This window comes from Polypterus senegalus, chromosome 4 (genome assembly GCF_016835505.1).
Source record: "Polypterus senegalus isolate Bchr_013 chromosome 4, ASM1683550v1, whole genome shotgun sequence".
In the NCBI taxonomy this organism is placed as follows: Eukaryota; Metazoa; Chordata; class Cladistia; order Polypteriformes; family Polypteridae; genus Polypterus; species Polypterus senegalus.
Window position 1 is genome coordinate 11,405,468 of NC_053157.1, and position 20,480 is coordinate 11,425,947.

The following is a 20,480-nucleotide window of genomic DNA, read 5'->3' on the forward strand; positions in this document are numbered from 1 at the left end:
AAAAAATGGCATCTAACAACTCAAAACACAATGGTGAACCAAGTGAGAAACATCATGTAATATGCACAAATTAAAAGTTTCTTAAAGTGTAGATTTTATTTTCTTTTATTGGTCCCTCTGTCTTAGATTATTATACTGTGTGATGAATCAGGGCACATACAACATTGACAGCACCAAATACCCTGAAAGTCTCACAATACACTACAATAATATCATATATTATCTTTACTGCATTCCCTGCATAATCCAAACACACATACCACTGCTACAGGTTATTGGTTCAACCTAATTTAACTTTTGTTGACTTGCTAGTGCTTTATTATGCAGTCAAATCATACTTTCTTTTGTAGATATCTTTTTGTGTAGATATCACCTAAACGATTTGTACAGCAGAGAAGATTAGTAACGGTCAGTCCTTCATATTTTTCTCTTTCAATTTCTATGATTAGCACACACAGTAGTAAAATGTGACCAAGTCAGGAGCACAAATTTTGATGCTGATAATAAAAATCTTAAATCTAAAATAAAAAAAATTATTATTATCTGCAAGTAACATATATAAATGCTTGTTACATCTCAATAAAAATTCAGCAAAATTACAAGCCTAGTTTTTTAATTTATGAAGTAACACCAAAAATAGAAACTGGGAAATTACAGCTGACTTAATTAAGGCAGCAGACCAATAAAAAAAGTAGACACTGGTTGAAATGAAATACCTGAAGCCACAGTAGGCCTCTGGTCTTTACTTGAGGACTACCAAGTTAGATTGTGAACTGCTGGATCCTTTGTCCCTTGCATCTCACCGTAACTTGGTTATGAGAACAAGAACAGATGACAACTGTGAATGCATCTGCTTAAGACTAAAGGAAGTAATTAGGGGTTTAGAAATCTTAACAAGCGAGACAACTTAAATGAAGAAAAAAAAAATGTTGCTTAAGCATCAGAAACCTGAAGCTACTGTCACCCAGGACTGCATCTGAGAACTCCAGATTTAGCATAAGAAGTGACATATACTAACAAGACTATAATGGACAGGTACAGCTGATTAAAAGACAGTAATGCAACATGGTATTCAGGATTTAACTACAGCAGAGGATTGTGGGCATCCCACAAAAATTCAGGAATTCCCACAAATTTAAATTTAATTCGCAAATGTACCATAATTTTTTTTTGGTAAGCAGTTTTTTTTGCTTGCTGCCAGAATATTTAAATACTTTAACAAAATGTTTTATAATTATTGCAGATTTGTTCATTTCTATCCGTTTACATTTTCTTGACTGGAATATGCAGCTGTTTAATTCAGTAATCCAATTAGCTGTTCGTTAAAACATCAGAAAAATGTACAACAGGTCATTAAGCCCAAAAAAGCTCACCAATTCTTTCCCATTTAACTGTTTCAACAAAACATTGCTAAGCTGTCGGCTAAAAACACGCTTATGTATATTCATGCATTAAATATAAAAATTCATGAAACTGCCGGATTTTTTTTGTGAATTCATGTTTAGTTTTGCTCCTTTAATAAAAAAAACTTTTAGCACCTTTGACTAACTGACTTCAGTTTGATTACTTATTCATTGCCTAACTTAATTTGTTTTTATTTTCTTGTAATGATTTCTTTGACATCTTGTAAAGCATTTTCAGCTACACTCCAGTTATGAAAATTTGCTATAAAAATAAATGTTCAGACACTTGTAACCGTATACATTTTTACAAATGACTGCAATGTGAAAGTTTTAATGCAAGAGTGAAACTAACCCATTTTAAACTAATACTAACATGCATGATTTTGGGAACATTTTTTGGCCCAAGCCTTCTATTTTACAAGGTAATACAGTTTCATTTGGGGACCATATTAGCCTTTTTCCTTCCGACACTTCCTCGAAAAAACAAAATATGTTTGCAAAAGTAGCATCTTATGCAAGATCTTAAGTATCTTGAAAACAGGGCGCAAAAACACATTTTCTCTTTAAGATATTGTTGCACTGCACTGTGCTTGCCAATGCTGACCTAATGGGAATGGTGCTCACTTAATTGCTATTTTAAGAAGTTTCCTACCCTTAGGAGGACTGCTCTCTTTCGCCACACTAAAATAGTTAACACTGTCACACTTCCCTTTTTAAAACTTCAGCAGCACATTTGAATAATGGCATGTCACCTCACACTACTACCTGTTGCTGACACAGCGCTGCCTGCCTTTCCCAGCTGATGCAGACATCAACATTATTACATTACTTACATAAATACAGTACATATACATTTACAGATTGTTTTATCTAAAAGAAATATGATAAACGATACAATTAATAAATAAACATGAAGTGTAGAGATAAAATTCTAGCTCTAGATTCTAAAAACACCTAGGCTCCATTGCTTTAAAATGCAGAAGGGTGCTGGCTAATGTTAACAAATATGGAGAAATACAAGAAAGATTTTACAATGAGTTTATCAGTGGCAATTATATATCCAAAAAAAAAAAATCAAATTACAAGATCATGTGCAAATGAAGATAACAAGGAAATGGAGGTGGCAGAGTCTACTTGGGTCTAGTCTCAATATATTTTGCTTATCTGTTTAATGGTGTTATGACAACACTACAACTTAAACAGCCTTAATAAGGACTCAAGTAAATATTACCAGACTGCAAGAAGTCATTCTCAAGAATACATTTGAACTTTATCTTCTGCTGAATACAAAGTCCTAGGAAATGAAGTACTTCAGGGACATACAATTTCACAGTGCCAAAGCAACAGAATTATTATTTGTTGGTTATAATATATTTTACACTCAAACAAAGCACACATATCTTAAGTAACACAGGGAGGAAAAAAAAGTTTATTTTTTTTTAACAAGCAAGAATTATAGAAGGAAAATGGGGAAAAATGCAGATTAAGGAAGGAACGTTAAGTTAACTGTGATGGAAAAATGTTTATCATGGCTTATGATTCTCTTTCCATAATATAAAAATCAATACAAAATAAGTTTAAATAAAAGGATACCAGTTTATGGAACATTGAAGACTCTGTAGTACATCTTTTTGCCAATAACCAAATTTACATAAGAATAATGTATTATTAATATTGGACTGTCCCCTCAATTACCCAGTATGTTTAAATTGTAACCATACATGCTTTCTGAGACACTTTTTTACATTATACTCAGAAAATTTGTTGTAAAGGTCTCATATTTACAGTGCACCTACATCTAAATATATAATGTGTACATATTTTCATTTTGAATAAAAAATATCAAAGCAAGTTTGAACTTTTGAAGAAGGTATCTTATTTGTATCTTCACGACGACAAACTACCTTGAAAATTAAATGATCAAACCACCTTTACACTGCCAATTTTGAAGTTATTTCAGAATGAATGCTCGCTTGCCAGCTAAATAATTCCAGTCCTGAGAGAATCAGCAAGCAGAATTGAGGGATGGATGTTTTGAATAATTTAGCATGTTTTTATAGCAACATACAGTATTAAGAATGACAACGAAGATGATTAAATTAATTGGACAATCTGAAATGGACAAAGGAAAAATGATCTAACTATGCCTCTGGTACATGACTAACTGGGTGACTGAGATGCCAAAGGTTTTCATTTACATATACCTTAACATGCATCACAAAATCACTAGAAGCAAAATTGGTATCTCATTAAAATATTTCTACTATGGCAGAATACACTTAAATGTAAATGCCAGTACAGAGATCACTTGTAAAGTTCACAAATTTAGCTACAATGCACAAAATAAAGTTGACTTTGTTGCTTAATTTTTTATACACTTTGAATATTGTTTTCAAAAAATATTGTGCTGTGGCACTGAAGTTTTGGCAAAAATTATTTCTTGATGAGGATTTTGTTTTCCCCAGAATAAATTTACTTCAGTTAAAAAATTGGCGGGCAACCGGTCGCAATGCGCCGCGGAATTTTCTAGGGGCGCCGCAAAAACTTTTGTAAAATATTTAAAATTGCTAGTGTTTTTGAACTTTTGGTTGATTAAAAAGAGAATGTTTTAAAAAAAAAAATGTTGGAAAAACAGATAACGGAACACTTACGGAAACGAAGTCTAAGAAACGCGAGAGACTTCAAATGATCGACAAGGAAATGCGAGGGTCAATTTTCGAAAGACAGACGCGCATCAATCTCATATGTGCTGAAAAACAATGTCAACGTTCACATTAATTAAATTTAAGATTTATCCTTTGATTCCTTTATTAATAAAATGTCAAACTTTTAAAATTAACTGTTTTTACTAGCGATTGTCCATAGATTGTGTTGTCACGACTTTACTTATGGGCAGTTCCTCAGGTGTGCCGCGAAAGAAAATTTTTGGACTTAGTGCGCCGCAACTCGAAAAAGGTTGCCTTTCACTGAGTTAAAGGCTGGAATTCTCTCATTTTTACAGTGTGAGATTAAGGTAATTCAATTCCAATGTCTATCATTACCTTAACTGTACAGAATTACGCTCTCCACAGGGTTATGCTGCATGCAAAGAAGTTTCGAGGCTCCCATTACAGGCCATGCAATAGCAGATGCATTTCAGTAAACACAGGACAATTGGGCCATTCTGAAAAGTTATGTGCCTGTTGTGGTCCGCAACAATGCCAAAAATATGATAAAAGGCATTGATGACGCTGGAGTTCCAAGCTTTTCCTTTGTTGCGCATATACTCCGATTGACAGTTGCAGAAGGCATATTTGCACAGCGAAGTGCTGCAGATGCTATGACAGTAGGGCGTAAAATCGTTTTATGCATTCGGCCTCAACATACTCCCACTTAGAAGACATTCATCGTGGCCATTCTACTCGATCCAAGGTACCCCCCATTTAATAGGCTATGTGATGAACTTCAGTTAAAAGCAGCAGGCACGGATGTGCCACATTTTGCTTTTTCTAGGTCACATACTGTATATTTAATGGGTACACAAAACAGTAAATACTAAGATGACTTAATTAAAATTTGAAAAATAATGAGTTTCACTATTTAAACTACAGCACATATTATATGTCATGACACTGCAAACAAGTACTGAACATAAAACTCACATGTTCGTTTCATTGGTTATGTGCCTCTGCATCAATACCGACAACTCTGAATTCAGATTTACTATTTTACTGGAGCAATGTTGATTTTTAACTTTTGTCTAAGAACAAATCACATATTTCTATCCCAGTTCATTGTTTTAATGTTCCACATACTCGCTATTAAAATTCATTGAATGGAATATACAGTATCTCATTCTCACTCAGATATTTTGAAATTGCAAGTATTAGCAATACATTTTTACACGTGTGTCCTGAACATGACTGTGTAAATATATTTGAAGAATGTATTATTAATTACTTCTGTAGGGTGGCCGATTAAAAAAAAATCCTTAATTACCTAAATTTCTAAAAATAAATATGTAGCATTTTGCAACAGTCCCTACAATTACTTACATAAAATGTCTAAATATCAAATATTGTCTATTGATTTGACAAAAAACTGACACGCACATAATCAGAAAAAGGTTTATAGATAAATGATTATTATAGTAGAGGCCAAAGAGATGGTGTTGCTGAAGCTGCATTAATTGTGTGTTCCAGAGGCAGCTGGACAGGATTATGGGGGGACTACCTGCCAAATGTTCCTGAAAGGACCAGCCAAGTAGTAGATTGAAGCATATGTTTAATGAGATCGTAGATGAACTTTCAGTTCATCTTTCAGCATCAAGGAGCGGTGTTGGAAAAGCTGCTGCCATTCAGCTGGAAACATGAAGACACCTGAAGGGACCACAATTTCTCATTCAGGCAGGCCACTTAAGTACTGGTCAGTTAATAAAGAACGGTTCTTCACTATGTCTCTGATGTCAAGGAAATACCTACCAGCCTCATGCAGTAGTAGTGTAGAAAGAGAGAGAGATATAATTTAGGGCAGTGTCACATACTCTTAATGAAATGAGAAACAAGCTTACAGCTAAACGTTCAGAAACGCTTCTGTTCATCAAAAAGAATCTGGTACTTATTTTCCCAAAAGAGTTGTACACCTATCCAGTGGCAGGTGTTCCCCAATAATTTTTGACCTTTATACCTTTACAGCACTAAGTTAACTATCTTAAAACATGGGATACCAGTATGAGAAATGTTCTTGTTATGTTTAGCCAAATTCTAGTGATGTAATGTGGCATTCTATGTTGAAAGACTTGAAACAACGTAGGTTTGGTTTACATATTATTAACTGCATGTGATTTTTTTATTTTCTGTAAAACTTGAGCCATTTAAAAAGATATAAAATATAATGTACCCTACATTTGAGTTATTTGTTCAATTTTGAATGACTTAAATTCAAATTGAATGCTATATTTGATATTATTAACAGCAAAGCTGACAGTTGATGATCATAAACAAATACTATCCTTCAGACTCACTACAAGGGCAGCAGTATTGGCACTTTACAATGGAGTTAAAATAAACTTGTGCTGGGTCAATAGCTTTCATACACAGCAGATTCCAATTCAAGTGATGTGATTCGACTAAAGTGCGTTAGTGGCGGAGTGTCTGTGACTAATTGTTTTTAAGCCTTCTAAAACATAACATTTTTGAAAGTATACCCAACAGAGTAATATATAATGATTAGCAATTAATAGACACGTATTAATACAAAATTACCAATAGCAGGCATAAAATCAGTATCAATATTATCCTGTGAAAGGATGAAAGAAACCAAAATAAGTCCTTCATCTAGCAATTCATATTAGTTAAAACACAGTATTTCATGAAAACTATATAAATGAGAACTTGGAAAGGAACTGATTGGGTATACAAATGGTACATGATGGGCAAGAAAAATCAGGAGTTTGCAACAATTATTCGTATATATATGGTATTCCCAACAACACTGTACATTTTTAAACCCACTCTTTGTTTATATCAGTTTGGACAGCTGCGCCTTTACTGTGTTATTAGTTAGTTCAAACACAATTTTGCTACAGGATGATAACGTCAGTTCTTTACAATAATAATCTGCAGATATTTTACAATCAATTCATTCTTTTTTATGCTTACATAATTTCTGTTGCCTTTCATTTATTTTAGAGAAGTGACTCTTTTCATACTCAATTAGTTAACTTACATAAAGTACCTAGAAAAGATGCATCTTTGTGAGCTGTTTGAGTGTAGGTGCTATGCTCAGCGTCTGATTCACATGCATTGGGCAAACACATGGTTGTTAGACAAAAGAGGAAACTACACAAAATATACAAGATCAAGCAACCGCTTCAAAGTAAAATTGAAACAGTCAATTAATCCCTAGTTGAATTTGCACAGAGCATTTATCCATTTTAAGATGGACAAGTTCACAAATTTACCGATGTTTTTCAACGGGAGATTTTAAAATTTTAAAACTTTGTACAGTGTGTTCTGTTTGAGGCATCTGAAAGAAAACTGAGCTCTCTCAACAAATATCTCTTAAGTACAAGTATGCCACATTTTATCAAAATTTGTCCACAGGGAGTGGCGTGGTTTCATGGAACTGACAGGCGAATAGACAGACATGGACTGTAACAGGTGCTTCTTGACACATTATATGGAAACGCACTTAAAAATTAAAATCCGAAGAATAAACTAATATTTGACAAACAAAGTTCTGAATCAGAACAAGAAAGTAGGAATAATACAAAAATTATACAAAAACACAAAATGCTTGAAGAGAATTTGTGCAAGGGTACATGTAGAAATATCAACAAAGATAATAAAATGCCACAAGAATGACCACCTAGGAACGCAAACTTAATTGAATTTGCAGTTCAGTCATCAGATCACTTAAAAAGACTGTATAATGGAGAATGATCTGTAAGAGGGGACTGGATTTTGCTATCAGTTTAGACACAAACCCATGAAAGACAATTGACATTCAACTGATATTCTTTTGATGCTTAGATCAGACCAGCTGTGCTGTGTTTCAATATTAACACTTTTCTGTATAAAATACAGAAAAACAATATTTTTTATTTACTGTATTTAAATCAGGAGCTAATATTAGTTCATTTCAAGTGCTTACTGTTGAACTTGCTACATATAATCCGTGTTAAAGAGACTACAGCTGACCATCAATTAGTATTGCAAACTTAATGATGATATAGAGGTAGACAACAGTGTTGGCATTTTCAAAAAGGCAAAGATATGAACCAATTTAAAACAAAAGTAGTATAATCAATCTATCTTGGAATTAGAGAGAGATAGATAATTTATTAATCCCAAGGGGAAATTCACATACTCCAGCAGTAGCATACAGATTAAAAAAAATATTAAAGAGTGATAAAAATGCAGGTATAACAGACAGTAACTTTGAATAATGTTAACATTTACCAAGGGGTGGAATTGAAGAGTCGCATAGTGTGGTAGATGAACGATCTCCTCAGTCTGTCAGTGGAGCAGGACGGTGACAGCAGTCTGTCGCTGAAGCTGCTCCTCTGTCTGGAGATGATCCTGTTCAGTGGATTCTCCATAATTGACAGGAGCCTGCTCAGTGTCCATCACTCTGCCACCGATGTCAAACTTTCCAGCTCTGTGCCTACAATACAGCCTGCCTTCCTCACCAGTTCGTCCAGGCGTGAGGCGTCCCTCTTCTTTATGCTGCCTCCCCAGCACACCACCGCGTAGAAGAGGGCGCTCGCCACAATCATCTGATAGAACATCTGCAGCATCTTATTGCAGATGTTGAAGGATGCCAGCCTTCTAAGGAAGTATAGTCGGCTCTGTCCTCTCTTGCACCACATGCCCAGTCAACTGAAGCATTCAACAACACAGCGCAATACTTTTCATCATTTCCAACTACACTCAATGCACCAAGAGACAAACCACCTCCCCACCCCCACACACTTCCAGCCGCTCTTCTAAAAGCACTCATTTCACAAAGGGGGAAAACGATTTAAACATTATCTGTGGGTAGTCAAGGACATTAAAAAAGGTAAATTTGGCTCCCAAGACCACATATTAAACTTACATTCCACTATCAGGCCATATATTAAATACCATTCTTACTGGATCAATTACACAAAATTGACTATGTTCATAGCCACAGCATCTGGCAAGCACTTGCTAAATGGGTCATCTTCTAGCTTGGCCCAACTTTGCTCCTTTCATTTTCAACTTATAAAGACAGATGGCCTTCAGTTGCCATATTTCACTGTCCGATCACAGTCTATGCTGTGCATTATACTGCCCCCGCTCGCGGGAGCAAAGTTAATAACAAGAATAAAAAGGGGGAAAAAAAACACTTGTCTTATTTTCTTCCACAACATGAAAAAAATTTAAACAAATTCATCAAGGTATTTTTTGAGATTTTGGGGGTATTTAGTTTTCCTGTGGTGATTTTATTTTTACTCTAAATACTGACACATGAAAAGTCCTTTCTTAGTGGATACCTACTGCCCTAGATGTACCATCCTGGCAAATTTCAACTTGTAAGAGAAATGGAAAACTGTGTTTTTGGTAATAAGTGAGCATTCCATCTATATATCTGTATCTACTGTACAGTATATAAAGATTAGCAAAATTGTGCAAGATTTTCAAGCAATGCTCATTTTTCTTCAGAAACCTACTTCATATAGCACTCACCTATATATAATTTTTTTTTCTTCATTAGGAGAATACAACAATGATACTCTCATGTCATCAGAACAAATATAACATGCATACATCAAACAAAATATGTTATATACATCTGCTCTGCTAAGAACAGTAGTAGTTCAGTTATGTGTTAGCGGTCATCAAATAAAGCCTATGCAATGGCACATAATTACAAATTATAAAACTGCATAAACATTCAATTGCCAGCAAAATCATGACTGGTGATTGTGCAGACGTAGTATTCCTTCCGGGTATGAAGTTTGATACTGGAGATAATTCAGTAAGTTAATTACCATTCATCATGCACAGATGACATTTTCCAATAGTTGTATCATTTGTTATAACAATAAATAAATCTCTGGGCCAGAATATTGACCACATTGTAATATTCCCATGGACCGATAGCAAGAAAAGCGAGCTATCGTGAAGAGGTTGGACCGCCACAGGCAGCCAGAGGGGCACACCCCCTAGTGTGTATATAAACATACACACATATACAAGGTGGGACAATTAATTCCCGGAATGCACCTTTAATAAATATACATGTGGAACTGTACACTAGTGGCTACTGTCGCCTTTTAAGTACTGCCCTTGTGCATCTATACACTGACTTAAATGGCGTTCCCATTTCTGGAAGCAGGGCTGAAACTCATTTTCAATATTAACGTCCGTCACTGTTGTTTTTGGCTGTCCATTTCTGGAGTCTCCAGTTACATCTTCTCGTCTATTATTGAACCTCTTATGCCACTCAAACACACTCGACTTTTTCATAGCATCTTCACCACATGCCACTTGCAACAGTTGTAATGTTTCAGTTGCACATTTGCAGATTTTCACACAAAATATTAATACTCATACATCGCTCTAAATTTTGATCACCCATTTTTACGCCAAAGTGTATACGCAGATATCTAATACCTTGCCAATAACTAACAACTGCCTCTATCAGCTTGCAATTTACGCACGTATTAGTTCAAACACGTATACTCATATACATATATATATTTTTATTTATTTATTTTACGGCCAAAATCCGAACTTCGGCCAGTTCCCAAATTGGCCGGCCATTTCACATTTTGGCCGAGAGGTGTGGCCAAAGTCTGAATTACTAGAAATGACCAGTGTATATGGTACTTTGGCCGGCCATTTCATAAAGTGGCGAGAACTCCCTGGCCAAAATTTGATGTGCTGATGTAAGTGTGTCCGCTCAAGGTGCGAAGATGCTTATAAATTTCAGATGCAGATTCAGAAGCATTGTGTCTTCCCAGTCATTGACTGGTGGCCAAGGCGGGTCTTGTTCAGAAACCGGACGCCACTTGAGACGGCCTTCCCCTCACCCAAACACTAACCTTAAGGTCAATAAAATAGGTCCCTGATGTTAAGTCACTATTTTTGGGCTAAAATGATAACAGAAATGTGAAACCTAGTTATATACCGAATCTTTATTGTGAAACAACCAAGTGACGTCCACTTTCTGAACAAGAGCCGCCAAGGATACACTCGATGCAATTTCACTACTAAGTGTGCAACAAATCGCTGCTCATGCCTTTTTTCTTCTGACTTTGGCCGATCACCCTGTGGTATTTCGTAAACTGGCTGGCCAACTCCCAAAATCAAGGAAAAGATCGGAAATTGGCTGGTCAATTTACAGTGACAATGGCCATTTCCGGGTTTTGGCCGTAACACATATACACTTACCTAAAGGATTATTAGGAACACCTGTTCAAATTCTCATTAATGCAATTATCTAATCAACCAATAACATGGCAGTTGCTTCAATGCATTTAGGGGGGTGGTCCTGGTCAAGACAATCGCCTGAACTCCAACCTGAATGTCAGAATGGGAAAGAAAGGTGATTTAAGCAATTCTGAGCGTGGCATGGTTGTTGGTTCCAGATGGGCCGGTCTGAGTATTTCACAATCTGCTCAGTTACTGGGATTTTCACGCACAACCATTTCTAGGGTTTACAAAGAATGGTGTGAAAAGGGAAAAACATCCAGTAAACGGCAGTCCTGTGGGCGAAAATGCCTTGTTGATGCTAGAGGTCAGAGGAGAATGGGCCGACTGATTCAAGCTGACAGAAGAGCAACTTTGACTGAAATAACCACTCATTACAACCGAGGTATGCAGCAAAGCATTTGAGAAGCCACAACATACACAACCTTGAGGCGGATGGGCTACAACAGCAGAAGACCCCACCGGGAAACCACTCATCTCCACTACAAATAGGAAAAAGAGGCTACAATTTGCACAAGCTCACCAAAATTGGACAGTTGAAGACTGGAAAAATGTTGCCTGGTCTGACGAGTCTCGATTTCTGTTGAGACATTCAAATGGTGGAGTCAGAATTTGGCGTAAACAGAATGAGAACATGGATCCATCATGCCTTGCTACCACTGTGCAGGCTGGTGGCGGTGGTGTAATGGTGTGGGGGATGTTTTCTTGGCACACTTTAGGCCCCTTAGTGCCAATTGGGCATCGTTTAAATGCCACGGGCTACCTGAGCATTGTTTCTGACCATGTCCATCCCTTCATGACTACCATGTACCCATCCTCTGATGGCTACTTCCAGCAGGATAATGCACCATGTCACAAAGCTCAAATCATTTTAAATTGGTTTCTTGAACATGACAATGAGTTCACTGTACTAAAATGGCCCCCAAAGTCACCAGATCTCAACCCAATAGAGCATCTTTGGGATGTGGTGGAACGGGAGGTTCGTGCCCTGGATGTGCATCCCACAAATCTCTCAACTGCAAGATGCTATTCTATCAATATGGGCCAACATTTCTAAAGAATGCTTTCAGCACCTTGTTGAATCAATGCCACGTAGAATTAAGGCAGTTCTGAAGGCGAAAGGGGGTCAAACACCGTATTAGTATGGTGTTCCTAATAATCCTTTAGGTGAGTGTATATGTGTGCGTGTGTGGGTGTATATTATAATAAATTGCATATATAGTGGCGGACAGCTGGGGCCAATGCCCGGCCGGGACACCTCTTCTTTATATGGTCCGGGGGAACAAGCACGGACTGAACAGTACAACCCCGGGACACTACATGGCAGCCGCCCTGGGTGGCAGTGGTACCTCGGATTCCCACAGGGTTCCATGGGAGATGGAGTTCTCTACATCCCTTTTGGGATCGGGTATTGTCACCAGGGAGTGCTGCAGTGGTTCCTGAGCCCATGTGGGCGGCTCTTCTGCCACACCCGAAAGTGCAGCTGGAAATGGGTCACTAAATACCTAGAGCACTTCCGGGTGGGCTACAAAAAGAGCCAGCAACCTCCACTCCAGGAGCTAGAGTTGGGAGAAGAAGGTTGTCGGAGAAGAGTGTTGAAGAAAGAAGATTAATTGTGTGGTACTGTGTTTATTGGGACTGTGTTGTGCCTGTGGGAATGGGGAAGGCGTTGCCCACAGGCGAAGAAAAGAGAATAAAAACTGTGTCAGGTTGGGTGGCTGGCACGCCCCCCGTGGTCTTGTTACAATATATTCATATATACATATATATGTGTGAGAGAGAGATAAAAACACTGATGTGTAACAGATCAGCTAAACCCATCATTATTTAAAACCGGTTTAGTGAATTTTGAAGTCAGGAACATGCATATGTAATTCCTCCCACTTAAAAGCATTGATCTATTTTGGGTTCAGCAAAATCAAGTAAATCTGCTCATTAAACTCGTAAATCACTTTAAATTAATGTTAACCTTTCAAATGCATTTAGTGGCTGCTGTTGGTAGATAATGTACTTATATATTACTTTGTATATTTTAACCTCAGCCATTATTAAACTGTCAACAGAACTTCTGCTTAAAAAAAGGCTACGAAGTATTTGATATACGATAACAAGCAGAAGAATTCAAGGTAATAAAATCATTGTAAATATTACATAAATTCATGTATATTTAACATAACAAACCTTAAAACTTAATGTGTGCCTTAGAAATATCCAAAACACACATCTCAAGCATTCTCTAACCTGATCTTTTGTTCCGAGAGTCACCAGATACTTTGTAGTAATAAAATACGCCATATTCTCTTAGACAAACATAAATTAATTATATGGGCCTTGCTGAAATACGGAGAGGCTAGAATTATCTTTGGATTCTGTTCTCTTTCAGGATGGGTATACAATTGCTCTGCATCAAGCTGAGCACACTAATAATCGTCTACAACACAACCATCTGGTTTTTGAGCAATCATTGCTTTTGTTTCTGTTTTAGTGGAAATGTTTCTTCTGTTTTCTCCAGGTATGTTATTAATCAAGCTAGTCATTAAGGAAAAACATAGCTTAAAGTGAAAAATCAGAAAGATCTGTTAAAGCACTGACACTATTAGGTCACAGGATGGAAAAATCCAAGGTAAATGTGTCTCAATTAATAAAAAACGTATCTAGACAAAGATGGATATAACTATCATTTACAAAATTCAGTTGTTTAAAATATATAATTTTTTTTTAAATGGGTCATAAATTTTTCTTCATACAAAGACCACTATGGGCAGGAAATTTATGTTCCTAAGTCCAGATTTACATTGTGTGTGTATGTAATAAATGTTTATATCACACAGATGTAAGCACGTCATAAATATCCATGAAAACAGGAGTATAGCATCTCCAAGCACCGTTAACAGATGGAAACATGAATATAATTCAAATACAATAAAATATATTTTGTTAGAATGGAAGAACTGACCACTGAACATACAAGAAGGGCAGCTTACTTTATCTTGTGTTAAAATACGTACAATGTTACTTCTGACTGGTCATAAAATTTTGTGGTGTTTTTTTCTGATCTTTTTCTAACTGATGGACTTTTTACTGAAATTACTGCTTAATATCCATTATAAATGTGTGATTTTCTTTAAATTGAAATGAACAAATACTTCAAATGAAATATATCACACAATCAAAAAAAAAAAAACACACTGCTCATACACAGTATTTAAACAAAAAGGAAAATACTAAACCAACACTGGTGAGCATGACCCACCTTGGGCAGTTGAAGTCAATAAGAAATCAGAGAGGTTGCAGGATAGCCACAAGAATCATAATGCTGTGTGTCTCAGCCAGTAACAAAACAGAATCAACAGAGTATAAAGGCAAAAAGGAAGTGAGTCACTGACAGGTATCCACCAACTCCTCTACTATATGTTCAGCAAGCAGAGGTCTACTCACTGACGCTGGAAACAGAAGATCTGCTGATCACCTACCAGTTATACCACCAGGAAGCAGCTAAAGACTCTGGGGTGGTGGAGAATACAATTCACAATAATTTGAAAATGTCAAAAATAAACAATAACATAAGACAATAAAATCTCCAACAAAAAAGTACAGAAAGAGTATGAAAAGTGCATAGTACCTGACATTTTGAAGTTGACCCATGGGCACTGGTGCTCAGAAACTAACAGCAGCAGCCCAACAACAGACGAGGTATTGACATCTCTTAACTAGTTCAGCCAAGGCAAATGGGCCTTGAGTGACACCAGTGATAAGTTCTTTTGTTTGGTTTTTTTTTTTTAATTATTAAAAATACATTTCACTTAAAAATAAAGGTATCTGGGGTAATATATTTTACAGTAACAGATAGGATCAATTGTACCAATCCCTAACTTAAATTAAACACTTCAGTCAAGTCACCTGTTAAATCTCTATTTGCTTAAACTGACAATCTTATTTTTAACCATAGCACAAACTTAACCTAGTTATTTTTTTTGGACTCTTTCTAGCTCTATGCCTTTGTTGTAATATGGAGGCCATAACTGTACACAGTACTTCAGATAAGGCCTCACTTAAAAGTTACAGTATATAGCTTAAGCATAACCTCCCTTGACTAGTACTCTGCACATAATCCTGTATAACCGAATACCCTTTTAGCCTTCTTAATAACTTATGTACATTGTCTGAATGAAGATAGTGAAGTATAGGGACAGGCATTCCAAAATATGGGAAAGTAGAAGATTGTAAATAAGCCTTAGACTATTAGAATTATTACAATTAGTATTACAAGTATTTTTAAAGTCATTCCTAAAAAAAACAAGCAGCCAATTTATCTGTTAAAATTTACTGTTATTTGCTAATTTTCAGACAAAATAAAAAGGAGCAATAAATTGAAACTCAATTTTTAATGTCCTTAATTTTTTTAAATAATTTTAATACCATCATTTTAAGCAGTTTTCTTATTCATTAATTTTTTTGTCAAAACTAAAAAAAAAAAAAATTGCAACAGAGTTCTTAATATTCTTAGTTTTACAAATAACTTCTATACTATCATATTTTAGCTTTGAATTAATCAACTTTAAATCACTATTATAACATCCCCGAATACCGCCATCAGTGATGTCATTTAATACAGAGTTCTGCTGCAATCTATCCATCCAATCCCCCCACTATCACCTCAGACAACACCATCAGAACCCCTACTAAAGGTGCTTTCCATAGTCCATGCTTTACGCAGTTCACAATATTCTCTCTCTTTCCCTATTCTTTTCTGTACAATGCTTAAAATCTTCTGCTCATTCCATGGGCCACAAAAGGTGCAGCCTGTAAATGTCATTTCTGTTTGTAATAAGTAAAACACCATTCCATGTTAGAGCTGTATTGTCTGGCAAAAAAAGGGGCAAACGAAGCAAAAAAAGCTTGAACCTATAAATGACAAACAAAAACATGAAATGTAGACAACATACTCAAAATTCACTTTACTCTGACTGATAACCCATTACAGTTCAAAAGAATAGCCTCCTGTAATATTGTGCTATGCAAAAACCTTTAACAAAAGCGAAGGTCAGTCACTTAGAAAAGCAGGAATTGATCTGCAGCAGAAATATTTTACAGATAGGCAAATGTATGCAGCACATTCAAGAGTAATAAAGTTGAACTAATATTATCTCCTGGTTTAAAAAAAACTATATATATATATATATATAATACACACACTCACACACACATTATATAATCAGAAAAGTACTTTGTTACCTAAATAGTAATTTTGATACATCTGATTCACTGATTGCACTATAACTGACAGACTTAGAACTATTCCTGGGCGAAGCCGGGTAACACAGCACGTTTTAAATAAGGATAATGTATATAAAATATTAACCAAGTAAAAGGCAAAAAATAATTCAAATGTTAAACTAAAGTGGTATTTTGCCAAGAGGATTTTGTTAAGTAAGTTTAAGATTGAAATGTCTATCCACCTATTTACTTTCCAAGCCTTTTTTTATCATTTTCCAGGGTCATAGGAGGGCTGAAGCCTACTATTACTGCTCAGTAATGGGTGTACAGAAAAAATAAATATTCCTGGATTGGGATACCAGTCCAATGCAAGGAATATTCACTCACATGAACACAAGTATAAACCCATGCCAACCATACATACTAAGCCAATTGAGAATGATCCGTTAAGTTAATGAGATGGTCTTTGGAATGAACAGGAGTATCCAGAGAATTCCCACTGATGCAGAGCGGCACCACGCAAACTTCGCAAAGACAATGCCTAGGCCATGATATTAACCAATGTTGCCAGAGGGAAAAAACACCAAACTGTTAGTCTTAAATGGCATGATGCATTACCATAAGTGATAGCATCTTAAACTCATGCTTAAATGGTTCAAATACTGGAGAAGGATTAAAATGTTGTTTTAAATCTGATCTCCTGTAACAGCAAAGAATATACAAAAAAGATACAGTACCATAGTAATGAAACATTACTGAAGCATACATTAACTTGTAAAGTAGGTCAAGTGCCTTCCAGATTATAAGCAGCTATGAAACTGCTTTTTCAGTTACAACCCAATGTCATTATCTCTAAAAATTAATGCAATTATATTTAACATGAAGATCAGTATTCTCAAGAGTATGTTGCATATCATTCGAAATACATTAGAATAGTAATGGGGAAATTCTATAAAAAACATATGAACACGTTATTTTTATGAAAATATTTTTTAATAGCCAAAAACACAGAATGTAAGTTAATGTAATATAGGAAGACAATTCATAAACCCAGAGGTTTACTTTTTCTGTAATTCATTTAGGACTTTCACCTAGTACTTTTATACCCATTTGCTTCTGTATATTATATGCTTAAAGAATCTAACAGAAAAGTTTTTTGTTTTTTTTTCCTTAAACCAGTTAACCCAATATGGCAAAATAAAAGCCTATCCTAGTAGCATCAACAGCAAGGCAGGGACCAACTCCAGGCAGGATGCCAGTGCATCAAAGAGCGGAACTGCACATGTACCAGGCCAGTTTAGAGATGCTCATTAATCTAACATTCAAGTTTTCAGGAAATAAGGAAACTTGAGTATCACCATAAACAGCACACCAGTAGCATCTACACAAAAAATTAAAACAGTGATTAAAGAGCACTATCTACTGTGCACCTAGTAACCTTTAAATTTTACTGTTTTAGTAAACACCATCATCTACCTAAGTATTTTAATATTAAAGTCTGCATATAACAAATTGAATTTAAAAATGTTATTATCAGATTACAAACTAGAAACATGTAAACTAAATTGTCTTATAACACAAGAGAAAAATATATAGACTCAACTGCCTCGTCTGAAAAACAATTTAATTTTTTTCTTTTGAACATGTAATACAAAAATCATTTGACAATATCAACACTATTAACGGGGATTTGAAAAAATACATCATCCTAGAAGTTATTTCAAAGAAAACATCTTGTAGTACATAAATGAAAACATTAAGAACAACTCATTAACAGGATTTGTTAGTGTAAATATGAAAAAATTAATCCATTACTACAACCTGAAAGTTTATTGATAAAGTTTTCTGCTTCATCCCCAGCTTAACATACAGTAGATAGTAAATGGCAAGCCAAAATCCACTTTGTTGTAAAACTACATTGACCCCACCCAAATAGTGGATCTCCATAAAGAAGAGAACTGAAAATCTGGGTCCAGTCTAATAGGAAAGGTTAAAAGGGCTATTAAAAACATTACTCACTTCAGAGTAAGAAACATTACTTGCTGCTCAACTACATTTAAACACATTATTAAATATTATTGGCAGTACACATAGTATATTTTATCTTTATACTGACTTTCATATTGTACTGTTCATGACAAAGATGTGGCATCAGTTCTTCAGATATTAAATTATGGGACAGCAGAAAGAAGCAAAACATTCTCTTTTAGCAATAAGTTAACTTTGGGGGAGTACTGAATTGAAATCAGCTTTTGAAAACAAAGACATGAGGTATTTTCCTTCAAAGCTACCAAGGTCAGGTCAGGCTGGGAAGCATGCACTGGTACAGAGTGTTGCAGCACCCACCACCTGATGAAGTCGCTTGGGATCCTGGTTGGCAACCCCAACAGACAGACACAACTGCTGTCCATCTGCTGCAGCCAGGTGTTCCATGGGTGTCCTCTTGGCCTGGTCAAGCTACCAAGATGAAAATAAAGTTTCTAAACAATGATCAGACTACTAAGCGCATTACATTATATCCATTTCTTATATCATTTTACAGCTCTCTAGATATAAAGGCAAATTCTCCTAAAGGTAAAAGTCATCAAAAGAAAAGACCTGCTTTTGTTTCTAAATATGTAAAGGTTACTGTCCTCTTATGTACGAATATCAAAATGTAATTTTACTTCATGTATGGTGTTAAACAATCAGTTAATATATACATATCAGTCAATGTATTGTAAATATGTACATCTTCATTTTACCAATTTGCATGATTATCTAAAAATATAACCACATTCCACAACTTATGATTGTCCTATGGTGACTAGTATAAGTGACTATGGTTTTCACAATTTGTTAAGCTCATTACTCTACAGCTATTACATAATGAAAGAAGCACTGTTCTACTTTAAGCCATGAAAGTGTAAATTTAATAAAGGAGTTGATATTTTATAGTCTGTTGTTGTGATGTGAGATTTTGCATATAAGTTGAAAAATATTTTTTATGTCTATTTGTAATTTAGGCAAAACTAAGTCAGGAAAGTGAATTTTACAACAACGTTGGAGGAAGTGCTTGAAACAAATGTTTCTCTGCAAGAGAGTCTCTCTCTCTCTCATCCCCTGCCCAAAGCCAGGTTGCCTAACTGCCAAGCTTTACCTCAACAAATGGTTTTGGGGATATAGCAGGTGCTAAGATGTTACCCATTGGTCTGAAGTATGGCTGTTTGGAACTGGCTTGTATCAGGAGCCTTTAAGTACCACAACGTCCTACTGGCTGTAGGGGTTGGACAGAACATCTATAAAATTTGCTTGGTTAACCTCACTCTCTCTCTCTTACTAACATCTGATGAAGGAGCATCTCTCTCATACCAAACTGATGAACTGAAAGAACAACACAATGGAGAGCAGAGCTCGGCAGCCATATTGAAACAGGCATGCGGCCTATTCTGAAGAAAGCTCAGCACAAATGATGCCTTAACTAGAGACATTAAGTAACTAACAAGTCTGTGTGCCGCCTGAAACTACATACCACCATTTAATCAGGTTGTATGGTTGCCAATATTCAAATGTACTTTGCATATTGTTATTATTTATGATTATTATCAATAATACATTGTTTAAATTGTAACTTAACTCCTGCTTGTCTTTTACTACACCTAACTACCTAAGGTTATAGATGTAGAAGGGAAGGTGGAGAGAAGTTATATACTATAATACCTTATAAACAGTGGTAAGTCTGTGAGATTTGAGGCATTCTGACAAAGGCTACAAATTCATAATACAAAAGGGGAAAGTAGTGTAAAATATATTACTCTACCAAGACAAAAAAACTGTCAAAAATGTATATTGTAAAATATCTTTAAAATACTACACATTAGTTAACTAATCTAACTCAAGATAACAGAATCGGTCTTAACAATCAATGTGGTACAATATA

General features: G+C 35.6%; 1 protein-coding gene across 6 annotated transcripts in view; it reads right to left on the reverse strand.

Moving 5' to 3' along the window:
- Positions 1–20,480, reverse strand: part of lrba (LPS responsive beige-like anchor protein) — a 792,225-nt gene that overhangs the window by 732,478 nt on the left and 39,267 nt on the right. The window lies entirely within an intron of this gene.